This window comes from Strix aluco, chromosome 1, assembly GCF_031877795.1.
Source record: "Strix aluco isolate bStrAlu1 chromosome 1, bStrAlu1.hap1, whole genome shotgun sequence".
Classification (NCBI taxonomy): domain Eukaryota; kingdom Metazoa; phylum Chordata; class Aves; order Strigiformes; family Strigidae; genus Strix; species Strix aluco.
Genome location: NC_133931.1, coordinates 105,580,279 through 105,595,421, shown reverse-complemented (window position 1 = coordinate 105,595,421; position 15,143 = coordinate 105,580,279).

The following is a 15,143-nucleotide window of genomic DNA, read 5'->3' as shown; positions in this document are numbered from 1 at the left end:
CTGAGCCCTCACACCTGCCAGTTCCACACAGGCTCTCCTATAAAAGTATGAGAACTGTGTGGCATTCAGAGTGGCCTGATCTGTCTTAATATTTCACCTTTCTCTCTGCAATCTATGTGTAAAGTGGGGTGGATGATCCCTGGCATTGGACAAAGCATTTGATTTGCCAGGAGGTCTCACAGCATGTGCAGTTCTTGGCTTCATTTTCTCATACTAACACTGTGATGATTTCAAACACCTCCACCCTCTCCCAGATTCTTCCATCTCTTCCTCTAATTACGCCTTACTTTCGAGATTCTGTCTCTTGCTCCTAGCACCAGGGACCCCTGCCCTGTCTTTTGATATTCTTAGCTTCTCTATCCCCAACTTTTTAATCTCTGTTGTTCCTCTTCTGTGTTCTAATTTTTTTTTACTTTTAAACTCTCCCATGTCTGCCTGAGGTCCTCTGACTTCCTTGGGTAGTCCTCACCTCTGTCCATAAGTAATCTTGACAGCATGGAGAAATAGTTCCATCATGTCAGGAGGTCCCCAACAATTGGAAAAATCTTTTGCAAGGAAAGTATTATCCAGACCCCAAAACCCAGGCCAGCTACAGATTAAGTTGTTGCGTTGAAGAGCAGATATGCTATGTGATTGCTACAGAAGCACCAGGGGAGGCTGGAACACTTGCATTGCACACAGATATAACTCTGCACTTGCAAACTGGTATTTCTCAGATGGGTGTACTTTAGCCAAGCTGGACAGATTTTTAACAGCTACACCAGGATGATATGAGATTATTGCCAAAGTTCAAGTTCCTACTCCAAATCACTTAGGCGCTAGAAATTCTCAGAATCTCTTTGCATGTGTCAAAACAAGGCTAGTTTTAGTCCAATCTTAATTTCAGAAAGACATGGGCAATTAAGCTTAATTCTTATCATCCCACTGATAGAAGAAGGTAATTTGAGGCAGTGAGCTGCCTTGGAAGACTTCAGCTGAAACACATACAGTACACATACAGTGAAAAGACCCTCTTACAGGTGAAACATACTTATAGTCTGAAATGTCTGTCACAGTGCGCACCTGAAGGTGACATATTCTATGGGTCTGGAGCCAGCATGAATCACAGACAGCCTAGTGCGAACATCAGCACCTGGCTGCGGGGCAAGCCTCAGTTCAGGTGGTGGGATGGATGTTTCACCTAAGTAGGGCAGCAGCAGCCTGCTGGGCCTGGTATTTTGAACAAGGAGTGACCACATGCGCTCAAGAAGTGCAAAAGAGGGAAATGCTTTTCATCCTTTTTGCCCCACACCAGCAACAGCTCCTCTGACAGTAGGTTTGGATCTAGCAGTGATTAGTGCATCAGCAGGTAGGTGTTGCATGAGCAGAGCTCTTCAGCATCTCTGCACCATGCCATGCTCTCTATGGGGTCTTGTTAGCTCAAATCTGGTGCTTCACTGAAGCTAGTAGGACTTCCCAGAGCCAAAGTGCCAGAAAGCACAGTCACTGAGCAGGTCTGGATACAACTCTTGGCAGTTGCACTTAGCTAAATACTGTTGGATAGAAATTAATTCCCTTTGCAAGTACTTCTACTTCATAGTGGCAGTATCATCACTCTCTGCTGTCCCTTTGATAGCACCAAAACTGCCCAAGTTTTTCTGCTGTCCAGAAATACCTATTTTCCCTCCTCCATACCCCAACACTGAATAATCAAGCATAGATTCTAAATCAATGCAAATAATTAAAATGTTATGTAATACCACCTAAGAAATCTTTAAGAGCTTGTTCTGATCATGCACAGTCATTGGGTTTTTTTTTTCCATTCCCAACATCACTTTGTTTCCAGTTCTTTTACAAGGTTGTATTTTTCCTCAGCTCATAACACTGTTATTCTTTTTTACTTTATTAGGTGGATTCTAAAAATGCTTAGATTTCATCCTAACTTATTACACCATTCTTCGTATCACAAACTTCATGGCATTAATTCTCCCATCAGCAAAGTTAATTTCTTCCTGATATAAGCAAAAATGATTCCTTGCATATTTAGTGAGACTATGGTACCCATTAGCGCCAAGTCTGAATAAATGCAGCTTTTGATAAAAAAGATAGATATAGACAGCAAAAAGAAAATTATGTGAAGCATACTGCAAGCAGAGATAGTAAAAATTAGTAAGCAATAATGACTGGCATCAGTAGGAATGAATTAGTATTTGGTTCAATCCTGCTATGATGTGTGATAAACAGTCCAACTCTAGAATAAGTAGATGAGTTCAGCTTTTAAATAGTGTATAATGGCGAAGAGGTTTAATAGAATCTGAAGAACTGGAAATGACTGGCAGCCACAGATTCCTTTTCAAAATTCAAACCAAATTAAAAGTTCCTTGAAGAAAGTGAAATAAATATTCCCTGAAGCATGTGAAGCTCCATATTATGAAAAGCTTTATTCTAATATCTATCACATCTTCTTGGTACAAACTTTGAGAAACAGGTACCACCAATGGAAGGAGGTGAAAATGAAGTCTTTTTGACAAATACCAGAAGTCTTTTGTACACTTAGTGAAAGAAATATATATAGAAATAAATAAAATGACTGGGGAAAGGGATAGAAATCAGGAAGCATACACTTAAATGTTTTCATTGTAGCAGGCAAATAAAGATGGAAATTACTTCAGTAAGATTCTCAGCAAAGCCACAAGTTATTGTAGATTGTGGATTAAAAAAAGGAAAAGGTAAGGTAGTATAGCATGGTTAAGGTCAGCTGTTCCTGCAAGAATGCTTCCAAAAATTCAGCTAAAAATGAATGTATTCATCTTTTTTACTTCTTTCTCTTTTGACAAGAGATGAGGAAATTGAAGATGAAGAACTGAGACTGGCAACAGCTGCTAATTGTTTTGTGCAAGAAGTTGGGAGAGCTTCTGAACTTAGAAAAAGAATAGAAGATGGAAAGAAAATAAGATGTAGCATTAGCATCCAGTCTTATTATCTTCAAAGCAACCATCCTGATGTCTTAGTAATCCCTGATATCACTGGGATTTCTCAAGCGTTTCTCAACACTTACTAAGTGTTTCTCAAGTAACTCAGCAAAGCAAACAATTCTAAAAAGTTTTTTATCTTCATAATGAGTTATGACCCTGGACAAATGTTTTCATATTCAAGTTGTAGACTGTTCAGCTTACTTATATTTGAAAGGATTTTTGCTCCTTTCCTTCTTTTCCTTTTTAGTATATAAATCAGCTGGGATTAACTCACACATAAGAAGCATCTGTTTTAAGCTTCTATTTACATTACCCCCACCTCTGTGATTCCTGAATCCTAAAAGTAGGCAGGTAGGTAATTTTCCTGTCCAGTTCTTCACAGGTGGGCCTACACGCACCATGCAGAGACCCAAAGGTGTTATGTACAACATCAGCAACAGAAAAAAAACGAAAGACTACTAACAAAGCTCTTTCTTTCACTCCACAGGTGTTCCTGAACAATATCTGTGGTTTGACTTCATAACAGTCCCCACGCTCCGGTGAATAAAAAGTCAGAGCAAAGTCGGCCTAGAAAGATAAAGCTTTTTTTTTTTTTTTTTTGCTTTGCAGACAAATCTTTAAAAAGAATTAATTTAATGTGACTTTCAGCAAAGCAGGCCAAACAATTATGAACCCTAACAACCCTTTTAACAAACATGGTTAATTTTTTTAAGAAACCTAAAAGCAGGCAAGTTTCACATGATTTGTTAGCTAAAGTTTGGCAGAGTCTCAAATACCACATCATGGTTCACGTAGCATCAGTGGCAGTAAGAGGCATAAAACATCAGGATTTTGCTGTAGTGTGGGGCACTCCTGTACTCCTCAGTTTCCCCATTTTTACAGACTCAAATTTAATAGCAAATCTTTAAGCTCTGCTCTTTCCTTACCTTCAACCACATCTTTTTATCTCCTCAGTTTTGGCACAATATAAGGTAATTCCTGCTGGAAATCTCACAAGTCTTATCTCTTGAGATTTCTAGACCAGCCTAAACATTTTAGCATTTTAGACCATTCAGAGAAGCATCTTTATCAAAACTGAATAGACAGATGACAGTTCTTTCAAGTTAGTCTTCATTAATTTGTTTTCCCAGACTTCTTCTTGCTGTTGAATCTGAGAGTATTTCCCAGCCGTGTTTTAGGTACCACTCCAAGGGTGAAGCTTTAAAGTTGCCACTAGATCCAATTCAGAATACAAACATGTATCTATTGTGATACCAAAATGTACCTTTGCATATGCAAGATACATATAGGTGTTTCATACAGAAATATTGGCAGGAGTAATTTTAAAAATTAGTTACTGTGATTTCTGTACTAAACCTTGAGAATTTCCCATGGTGGTGTTTAGTGACTTCTGAGGATGCTCTAAGGTAGTGAGCATAATGTAGGATAAAAAATGAGGCATAAGAGATATCTGGGGCCATATGAAAGACAGATGTTCATGCACAAAAAATAGACTTTTCATCATTATTAATATTTTCCTTAGAGTTAATTGTGAGGTTTTGTTCAGTTTTGTTGTTAATAGCGAGGTCTTTCATTTTTTTGAGTGAATGTTTTTTAATTTAAAAAAGCAGTGCCTTTCCAGTGTTCAAATGGTTCTTTCAAGAAATATCTCAATTTGATTTGAAGGATTGCTATTCTCTAGTGATTAGATGTGGCATTTATGTCTCTAGAAGTTGTACAAAATTGATTACAATACAGTACAGTGCTGGACTGTTTTCTGTCTAAATGTGTAAATATTTCTGTCATCTTAGTGTTGTAATAAAATTGTCTTTCAAGTCTTTTGAATACCCGTCAGCCTCATTGAAAACATTTGAATCTGTAGGCCATTTTCAGACAATGTGACAGATAAGCAACTCTAAGAGTGAGCTTCGTGAAGAGCTGGTAGCTGGATGTAGGTCAAAGACACAAAATAGTGGCTGAAGGATGACATATAAATGACCCTGTTTCCTCTGACCAGGCAAGCAGTATGTTGGTGCCATTCCATTAATATTCAGGATACATAGGGTATAGTAGATAGAGGTTTGAAGATAAAGTTGGAAATTAAAGTACTGTGAGGCTGAGGGAGAAACATTGTCCTTTTAACATATAGATACTCTTATACACACATTGCTGTCCTACAGACATTGCTTCTTCCTTCAGTTATTTTTGGTTAGCACTCCTTCATCAGCTAGGGATGACTGCAGGCAGGGAGAATCCCTAGATTGATGACACCAAGGGGGGAAGGAAGGGTGCATTTACAGAGAAAACAAGAGATGAAAGAAAATAGATAATGGTTTAGATTATTCTAAGGCCTAGTGTATGTGAGCTCAAATTACCCAGATAATCATGTTATGAAGTAGTGTTTATATTATAATTACAGGCTGAAAGTTTCCCAGTCTTAATCTGTTACATGTATTTGTGTCTGGACTCATTATTAGTCTGAGATCTTACACCCTCTGAAAGTCTTCAGCAAACCACAATGGCAGAGCATCCCATATCATGCACAGAGAACTGCAGCAAACTGAAACCAAGACATTTCTTCAAGTTTTGCACACAGGTTTGCTCCCAAGTACCAAACTAAGGAATCAGAAAATTATGCACTTCATGTAGGTGCTCCAGTTAAAGCCCTGAAGTTAAGTGGAATGATTTTGAGCCACTGTGAAAATGCTTCATTTTAACATGTGTATAAAAAATCAATGCATGTGAAAGAGGGAGTGGCCAACCCCATATTGACCCCATCCATGGTAGTTAGATCCTACCTTTGGTTTACATCACTCCCTATTCCCTGATCATTGGTTATCACTGCAGACACTATCACACTGTATGGACAAATGAGGTCCTGGAGAGAGTATTGGAGGCTTTTCTGGATATCACAGTGAATGAGGAGGTTAGAACTTCAACTATTTGCTAATTAGATGTTGCATGCTGGCTGGAATTTGCCTGGTTTTAATTATTATAAACTGTTAGCATAGTTTTCCACTCCTAAAAATTGGCAACACTTCAGGTAAAAAGGGGAAACATCCTGAGCAGAAGAGCAATTTATATTTTATAGAGATTAAAACTTGTGGTTTAGGCCCAACCAGCAACTAAGCACCATGCAGCTCGCTCACTCTGCACCCCACCAGTGGGATAGGGAGGAAAATTGGAAGAGAAAGTGTCATGGTTTGAGCCCAGAGGGCAACTGAACACCATGCAGCTGTTCACTCACCCCTTCCCCTCCAACACTGGGAAGGCTAAGGAATCAAGATAAGGACAGGGAAGGATGAGTCACCCATTACCTTCACAGGCGGGAGACACTCGTTAACAGAACAAAAAAAAACCCCATTAGTTTAATTCAAACACTAAAAATCCACCACCTAACAGACAGAAAGGAACAGTGAGAAGCGTTACCAGATCTTAAAAACACCTCCACCCACCCCTCCCTTCTTCCCAGGCTCAGTTTTGTTCCTGACATCTCTACTGCCTCCCCACAGTGGTGCAGGGGGCAGGGGATGGGGGTGCAGTCAGTTCACCTGTTCTTCCTCCAAGGAGGAGGGATATCACTCTTCTGCATTCTTCCCCCTGCTCCACATGTCATCCCTCTCAGAAGAGACAGTCCTCCACAAACTCTCTCCACCATGAGTCCTCCCCACAGGACGCATTCTTCTTGAGATGCTCCAGGTGGGTCACCTCTACATGTTGCAGAACTTCCAGTACCAAACTACAACAGTGGGGGCTTCTTCTCCCCACACAATCCCACGGGTCCTCCACAGGCCACAGGCTCCTCTCCATGAGTGACAGGGGGGCAGCCCTGCTGTCTCACTGTGGGGGGGCTCTCTGCTTGTGCGTACCTCCCTGGGTAGCCCATTCCAATGCCTAACAACCCATTCTGTAAAGAAGTACTTCCTAATATCTAGTCTAAACCTTCCCTGGTGCAACTTGAGGCCATTACCTCTTGTTCTATTGCTTATTACTTCATTAAAGAGACTCATCCCCAGTTCTCTGAAACCTCCTTTCAGGTAGTTGTAGAGGGCAATGAGGTCTCCTCTCAGCCTCCTCTTCTCCAGACTAAACAACCCCAGTTCCCTCAGCCGCTCCTCGTACGACATGTGCTCCAGACCCTTCACCAGCTTTGTTGCCCTTCTTTGGACACGCTCGAGTAATTCAATGTCCTTTTTGTAGTGAGGGGCCCAAAACTGAACACAGGAATCGAGGTGCGGCCTCACCAGTGCCGAGTACAGGGGCAAGATCACTTCCCTGTCCCTGCTGGCCACGCTATTTCTGATACAAGCCAGGATGCCATTGGCCTTCTTGGCCACCTGGGCACACTGCTGGCTCATGTTCAGCCGGCTGTCAATCAACACCCCCAGGTCCCTCTCTGACTGGCAGCTCTCCAGCCACTCCTCCCCAAGCCTGTAGCACTGCTGGGGGTTGTTGTGGCCCAAGTGCAGCACCCGGCATTTGGCTTTATTGAAACTCACACAGTTGGCCTTAGCCCATCGCTCCAGCCTGTCCAGATCTCTCTGCAGAGCCTCCCTACCCTCGAGCAGATCAACACTCCCACCCAACTTGGTGTCATCTGCAAACTTACTGAGGGTGCACTCGATCCCCTCGTCTAGCTCATCAATAAAGATGTTAAACAGGAGTGGCCCCAAAACCGAGCCCTGGGGGACACCACTCATGACCGGCCGCCAACTGGATTTAACTCCGTTCAGCACAACTCTTTGGGCCTGGCCATCCAACCAGTTTTTTACCCAGCAAAGCATGTAAACATCCAAGCCACGAGCAGCCAGTTTTGCCAGGAGAATGCTGTGGGAAACGGTGTCAAAGGCCTTACTAAAGTCAAGGTAGACAAATTCCACAGCCTTTCCCACATCCAATAAGCAGGTTGCCCTGTTGTAGAAGGAGATCAGGTTTGTCAAGCAGGACCTGCCTTTCATAAACCCATGCTGACTGGGCCTGATCATCTGGTTGTCCTGCATGTGTTGTATGATGGTACTCAGGATGAGCTGCTCCATCAGCTTCCCAGGCACCGAAGTCAAGCTGACAGGCCTGTAATTTCCTGGATCATCCTTCCGACCCTTCTTATAGATGGGCATCACATTGGCCAATTTCCAATCTGTTGGGACCTCCCCGGTCAGCCAAGACTGCTTGTAAATGGTGGAAAGCAGCTTGGCAAGCACCCCAGCCAGCTCCTTCAGCACCCTCGGGTGTATCCCATCTGGTCCCATAGACTTGTGTGTGTCTATGTGATGCAGTAGGTCACTGACTATCTCCTCCTGGAATGCAGGGGGGTCGTTCTCCCAGTCTGTCTTCTGGCTGAGGAGGCTGGATTCCCTCAATACAACTAGTCTTGTTATTAAAGACTGAGGCAAAGAAGGCATTAAGCACCTCAGCCTTTTCCTCATCACTTGTTACCATGTTTCCTCCTGCATCTAGCAGGGGATGGAGACTCTCCCTGGTCTTTCTTTTGCTGTTCACATACTTATAGAAATATTTCTTGTTGTCCTTGATTGCTGAAGCCAGATTAATTTCGAGCTGGGCTTTAGACCTCCTGATTTCTGCCCTGCATAGTCTCACAGCATCTTTGTAATCATTGTGAGGGCTAGCCCCTTCTTCCAAAGGCCGTAAATTCTCCTTTTCTCCCTGAGTTGCAGCCAAAGCTCCCTGTTTAGCCAGGGTGGTCTTCTCTGTCACCTGCTCCTGAGCCATTAAGACTTTCTTGTTAAAGTGTCCAGCCTTCCTGGACCCCTATACCCTTCAGGACCGTCTCCCAAGGGATCCTGTCAAGCAGTTGCCCAAACAAGACAAAGTCAGCCCTTTTGAAGTCCAGGATGTCAGTTCTGCTTCCCCCTCTCCTGCCCTCTCTAAGAATAGAGAACTCTATTATTTCATGATCGCTGTGCCCTAGTTGGCCTCCAACCGCCACGTCATCCACCAGTCCTTCTCTGTTCACAAAGAGGAGATCCAGCAGGGCACCTTCTCTGGTCAGTTCACTCACCAGCTGTGTCAGGAAGTTATCTGCCACACATTCCTTGAAGATCATCCAGTCCAACCATTAACCTAATATTGACAGTTCCCAACTACACCATATCCCTCAGCGCTATGTCAACCTGACTTTTAAACATCTCCAGGGATGGGGACTCCACCACTGCCCTGGGCAGCCCATTCCAACACCTAGGTGTCCTTCTTGTAACTCATCCTCAAAGTCCCCAACCCCCTCACAGGTTCCCCATCTTAAATACTTTATCACAGAGGCACAGCCACCATCAGTAATCAGCTTGGACTTGGCCAGAATTGGGTTCAACTTGGAGCCGGGAGAGCTTCGAGAAGCTTCTCACAGAGCCACCTCTGGAGCCCTCTCCCCCACTACCACAAACCCCACCACACAAACCCAGCACAGAAAAGTATAAAACACGTGGGTTAAGATAAAGACAGTTTAATAGGACAATACAAGGACAGAAATAAGAATAATAACACTAACACTGATAAAAGGGTATACAAAGCAAGTGCCAAGTGCAATTGCTCACCACCCCAATCCCAGCACATTTCCTGAGTCAAAATCCCTGCTCCCACCAGTCAGCTCCCCCATTTTATAGCCTGAGCATAACATAATGTGGTAGCTAATATCCCCTTGGCTGGTTCTGGTCACCTGTCCTGGCTGTGTCCTCTCCCACCTTCTCATGAAAATTAACCCTATCCTAGCCAAACCCAGGACAAAACCAAATAAATGTTAATAAGCCACTGACAAAGAAGCATGCAAACATAGTGATTGCACTTGACATCCAGTTTGTTACACTTAGAGGAAACAAGGGAGGGCCTCATGGAAAACTTCTACTGTGGGCTAATAGCACATCTAGGTTTTGTAGAGGTAAGAGAGTTAAAGCAGTGTCCTTGGTGCAACTCCATGACCCGTAAGGAAGTATTTGCTGTGTTTCCCTGTTGCTCCTATTTTTTTCTTTCTTCTTAGCCATCATCTCTCGGTAATACAGCATCATCTCTTCCACTGCTCCACTTGCATCTGTCACAAAGTCATGCCTTTAAATCAGTCAGTCTTTAAAAACATACTCATTTTCTACCTCCCTTTCTGCCCTCCCTCCACAATCTCTCTAATTCTTCAAATAACTGTTCAGTTAATTCTTCAGCTAATTCTTCTGAATTCAGGTAGGTGCCAGGGCAGTTTCTCATCCCATGAGAAAAACAAGTAATGTCCTGAAGTAGTTTCTGCAAGATACAGACAGGGAATAGGCAGTCTCTGGGTATGATTTGGTTTTGCTGATCAAAATGTGGATTTATTGTATCTCCTTGTCAATGTTAGGTGGTGGATTTATTATGGAAATGTACATTCTTGTTATCTAGATTTGATGAGAGTACTTTTTGCTTCACGAAAATCTCATTGTCTTTGATTTATAAAAGCAAGCTGCATACCTCTTATGAAATTAACACATCTCAATAAGTATCAGGTTGCATTTTGCAACCTGAACATTCTCCATAAATGCACATACATGCACATACACATACATACGTATACTTGTACGGATTTCATTTAAAAAACAAAATCTAAAGATGAAGAATTTCCCTAGTTTTATCATAATAAGGCACCTCTATAGATTCCTCTGGTGGCTTTTTTCCCCAGCTTTGATTCCCATAAACTTTTTTACTAAATGTTTGAGTCATCATCAGTCAGCTCACAGTTTGTTTATCATCATTCATGCACAAAGCCACAGCAAAAGTCAAAACAAAACATAACTTTAATCCTTAAGTGTTGATAAACAAACTAAAGGGCACAGTATATTACACAGCCACAACTGCATGTTCAAAGGGCAAATAAAATATAATTTTGTTTCTGTTAAGACGTTATTACTGTTAAGTGAATACTGACTGTTGTGTTAACAGGAGTGAATGACATACATAGTTTAGCAAAACCAAAAACTGGGGTGGTAAACACAGCTCATGAAGCACTACTGTAATTCAAACAACTCTTCTCACCAGATCTCCTTGAAAACCTGTGTGCTTGTTCCACTGTACTTCGGAACCCATTCACAGTTTCTTGCATGTGCCAAATATCTTAAATGGGGGGTGCAGGTTATTTGAGGCCTAGGATACCTGAGCATTTCTTCTACAGGATTTCCTGAATAAATTGCATCTTCCCTGTCAGAGTCCGCTTGCTCTTCCCTAGTCCTTTCATCATTCTGGTTGAGCTGTTAGGGTGGCTACATGGTCAGTTGCATAGGCAGCTGACCTAATTGAAGAATAAATTTTCTTTTTTGGTTCTTTCTCCAGTTTACTCATGTTTCCTATATGGCATACAAGTATCTGTCCGGCTTACTGAAGGGGACAGGTAAGATGTGAACAGAGAACCAAGAAAGCAGCAACAGAACAAACTTAAACAGGTTGATCACCAAATGTCTAATCACAGTTCAATGATGTAGATTATCTGAATACTTCTTTTCAAGGAACAATAATTGTGAGAAGTGTGTCAAAAATGGCACACTCAAAAATACAAGTAGACTATTGTTTGCAGCTGGAGGTTCATTTTTCATAAGAGTTTTTTTTATTGCTTACTATGAATAGCTCATGACATTTCCCAAAGGTCATTTCTAACTGAAATGGGAAATTTAGATCTTGGGAAATGTTGATGTTATTTCTTGAAAAACTGAGTGTTTCTTATAGAATTCTCAAAAAAATTGCTTGAATTAGAAATTTATTGTCAGCTTTATTTATTGGTCCCAGATGAGTTCTAATGCGTAACATTTGATGTGTTCAGATATAGGTGTTTGGCATTACCCCGTCCTGTTATTACAACTGGTAAAGAAGCCATCAGGCCTTACTTGACTTGGCAGAGCACACCTGATGGGATCTGGAGACTTAATAAACAAAATGGTTGTTGTGGAAAAGCTCCGCAAATGGAGTCTTGGAGACCACACATGCAGCTTATACGGCCCAGCAACAGAGAAGTTAACGGCTCCAGAATTTAAGCTATATACAAATATTTAAATATAATCAGTCTGTGGAATAAATCGTAGATCTTTTAGTGTTGTTGCAAAATGAGGGTTAAGTTGGATGCAAATGGCGCTTTTTGAAAGCACTTCCATACCTGCTGAAGGGAAAAAAAAAAAAAAAAGGAGTGGACAGTAGCACACAGTGGATGAAGAGAGAATGCTATTTGTAAGCATTCACTGGTTGTGTGAATCCTGTGCCCAGGAATGCCTTAGCTTGGTGGACAGGAAGGCAGGCTGTGGGACAGGAGGGGCTATTTGCAAGCAGTTTAAGTCAGTGACTATAAAAAAGAATGTCAGCAGCTATATTGCTGATTGACCTCACATAAATCAAGGACAACGTGGAGATTTTCATGATTGGGATAGAAGTCCTGACTTCTCTCTGTATTCTCAAACACTGTTTTTGAACAGTTTTGAACAAGCCCTAAAGACCATAACTGACACAGAAGCTGAAGTTTAAGGGGGCAATTTCACGCAGCTGTAAATTGTTTTAAATCCTTTGTCTGGTGTTCAGAATGAGTCTATGCCATCATAAAGGCACAGAGCACCTTTATAAACTAGAGGCATCATCAAAGGCCAAAGAAATGTGGAGACTTCACCAGATCCTGGCAAAACCAATATGTTGCAATTTGAAATGTTCCCACACAGTCCGCATTTATTTGTTTTTGTAACAGAACTTCCAGAAACAACAATTATGTGCTAGGAGATAATTGCTTATGATTAGCCTGGAGAAGAGTATTTCAACTTCGTGTTCAATGTGGCATTATTTAACTAAAGGATAATATGAAATGGGAATATACTTCTGTCAGGTTTTCTGAGAAATTAGAAATTCAGTGTTTGTTGGCTTATACATATAGATCTAAGGCACATGAATTTTCTTCTTCCACATATGCCATCATCAATAAAAGTGAATTAGATCTTATTAATTGATTATATCTCATAATAATAATGCTGTTTAGAAGAATTAACTTTGAGTCTTCTTTAAAGCTTTCTTTAACTTAGATACCTTAGGTCTCTTAGCTCCTGAATTAGTACCCTAATTTTCAGAATTGATCATGTGAGTCTCTTACTTTGCTGCCCAAATATAGATTTCCATCAAAAAAATTTAAGATGTCTTTATAAGTTACAAAGCTAATGAGAAAGATGAGTATGCAGAATTCTGACTAGAAGTTAACTCTGTCATTTTAAAGATCCTTCCATTTCCTTTTTACTTTGGCCAGAGTTAAACAGAAAAATTCACAGGAAAATTTTATAGGACTTTAACAGAATTTTTAACATGCTTTGCCACTTTGCTGCAGAGAGAGGAGGAGCATGAGGTAGAGGGGGAGGAAGTCAATTCTTACTGCTGATGCAGAGAGGTCATTGAGACCTCTTGCCAACTTTGGAGCAGGGACGAGATGGGACAATGGAGCAGGGCTGGGCAGGGCTATACTTGGAGGCAAAAGGCAAATAATGTGAATAACAGCACTGCTGTAATTATGTGGTGGCCTGATCTTATAGGTATCTTTTGACAAAGTGTGTAATAACACACATCTCAAAAGACTTCCTATGCCTGCTGCAGGAGAGGCTGGTATCACCATTTGAGCAAGAAAGCCTAACTGCAAGTTGTGAATAGGAAAGCAGTTCTTTTGTGGTGGAGGATGACAAATTACAAGGAGAGCACACACCAAGCTGTTGGGAGAAATGTGGTGTAGAGGTCCAGTGTCTCATCACAGAAATGGCTGCTCAGCTATGTGAGAGAAGGCACAAGTGCATATTTTTATAGAACCTGATCTTTAATTAGGGAAAATTATATAGAGTAAGCTGCTTCAGTACTAGGTATGTTTTTAAAACTCCTTTCCCTATCCCACCTCTTATAATCTTCATTTACTTTCTTCTTGTCCATATGTCCCTATCCTTCTACATTGTTTGTTTGTTCATTCTCCAACCCTATCACCCCCTTTCAACACCCCAATATTTAGTCTTTCCTTTCTCCTTTTTGAAGTTGCCATAATTTCCAAGCTTTCAACATCTAGAGGCATGATGATCTCTCTTTTTCACTACATTGATTTCAGGGGTCCACTGCCCCAAACAAGGTGACAAGAGATGATCATATGATCACAGAGCATTCCAGGTTGGAAAGGTCTCACGCCCATCCTTCTGCTCACAGCAGACTCATTTCTGAGATCAGATTGGATTGCTCCAGAATCTGTCCAGTGACGTCTGGAAAACCTCCAAAGACAGAGGCCATGCAGCCTCTCTGAGCAACCTGCTCCACTGCCTGTGTCTCCTTGTGGGGAAGAGTGTTTCCTTATATCCACTCTGAAGTTCTTTTCTTTCAATTTATGCTTGTCTCACATTCTCCTGCCCTGCACCACTGTGAACAGCCTGGCCCCAGCTACTCCATGACATCCCCATAGGCCCTGGGGGCTGCTGTCAAATCCCCTGAAGCCATGTCTTCCCCAGGCTGAACCAGTACTTGTCCCTCAGCTTCTCCTCACAGGGAAAGTCCTCCAGCCTCTTCCATCCTGGAAACCCTTCAGTGTCTTTTTTACAGAGTTGGTCTCCAAGCAGACAGTCTCCAGCCTGTCGCATTGAAAGGGGTTCATGCATGCCAGGGGTAGGACTTGCCATGTGTTCCTGCTGAATTTCACAAGGTTCCTGCCAATCCACCCTCTGTCCTGCCTACATAGTCATGCAGGACCATGTTGAGGTGGAGTACACTCATAACCGAAGGAGCAAGAGAAGACAGCATCAATGGAGAGCAGAAGGACCTTCAGGGCAAGCATGACAGCAGCCTGCCTAGGGACTGAGCCCCACATCCAGCCCAGCATCTGAGATACAGAAAGGTACAGAATGCCGAAATTTTTCTTGTAGACCCCTATCAATCAAACACTGAAACTCAAGAGACAAAGCCAAAATACGACTGTTCAGGCAGATGAAATGGCAGCAGGGCTGCAGTGTGCCCTGCAGGATTTGTCAGCACCGAGCACTGGCCTCGTTGAGACCTAGTCAGACCCATTCAGACCTCCAGGAGACAGGGGAGCCAATCAGTGCCATTCTGCAGGGGATCTGCACACTCTCTGGGAAGACATAGACAAAGCCATGCAACCAGTACAGATTTAGGGCCCAGCGTATGACAGAGATCAAAGGGATTCTGGGAACATTCAAAGCCTTATGCAAATATCCAAACCTTTAGCTAATTTAAAATATT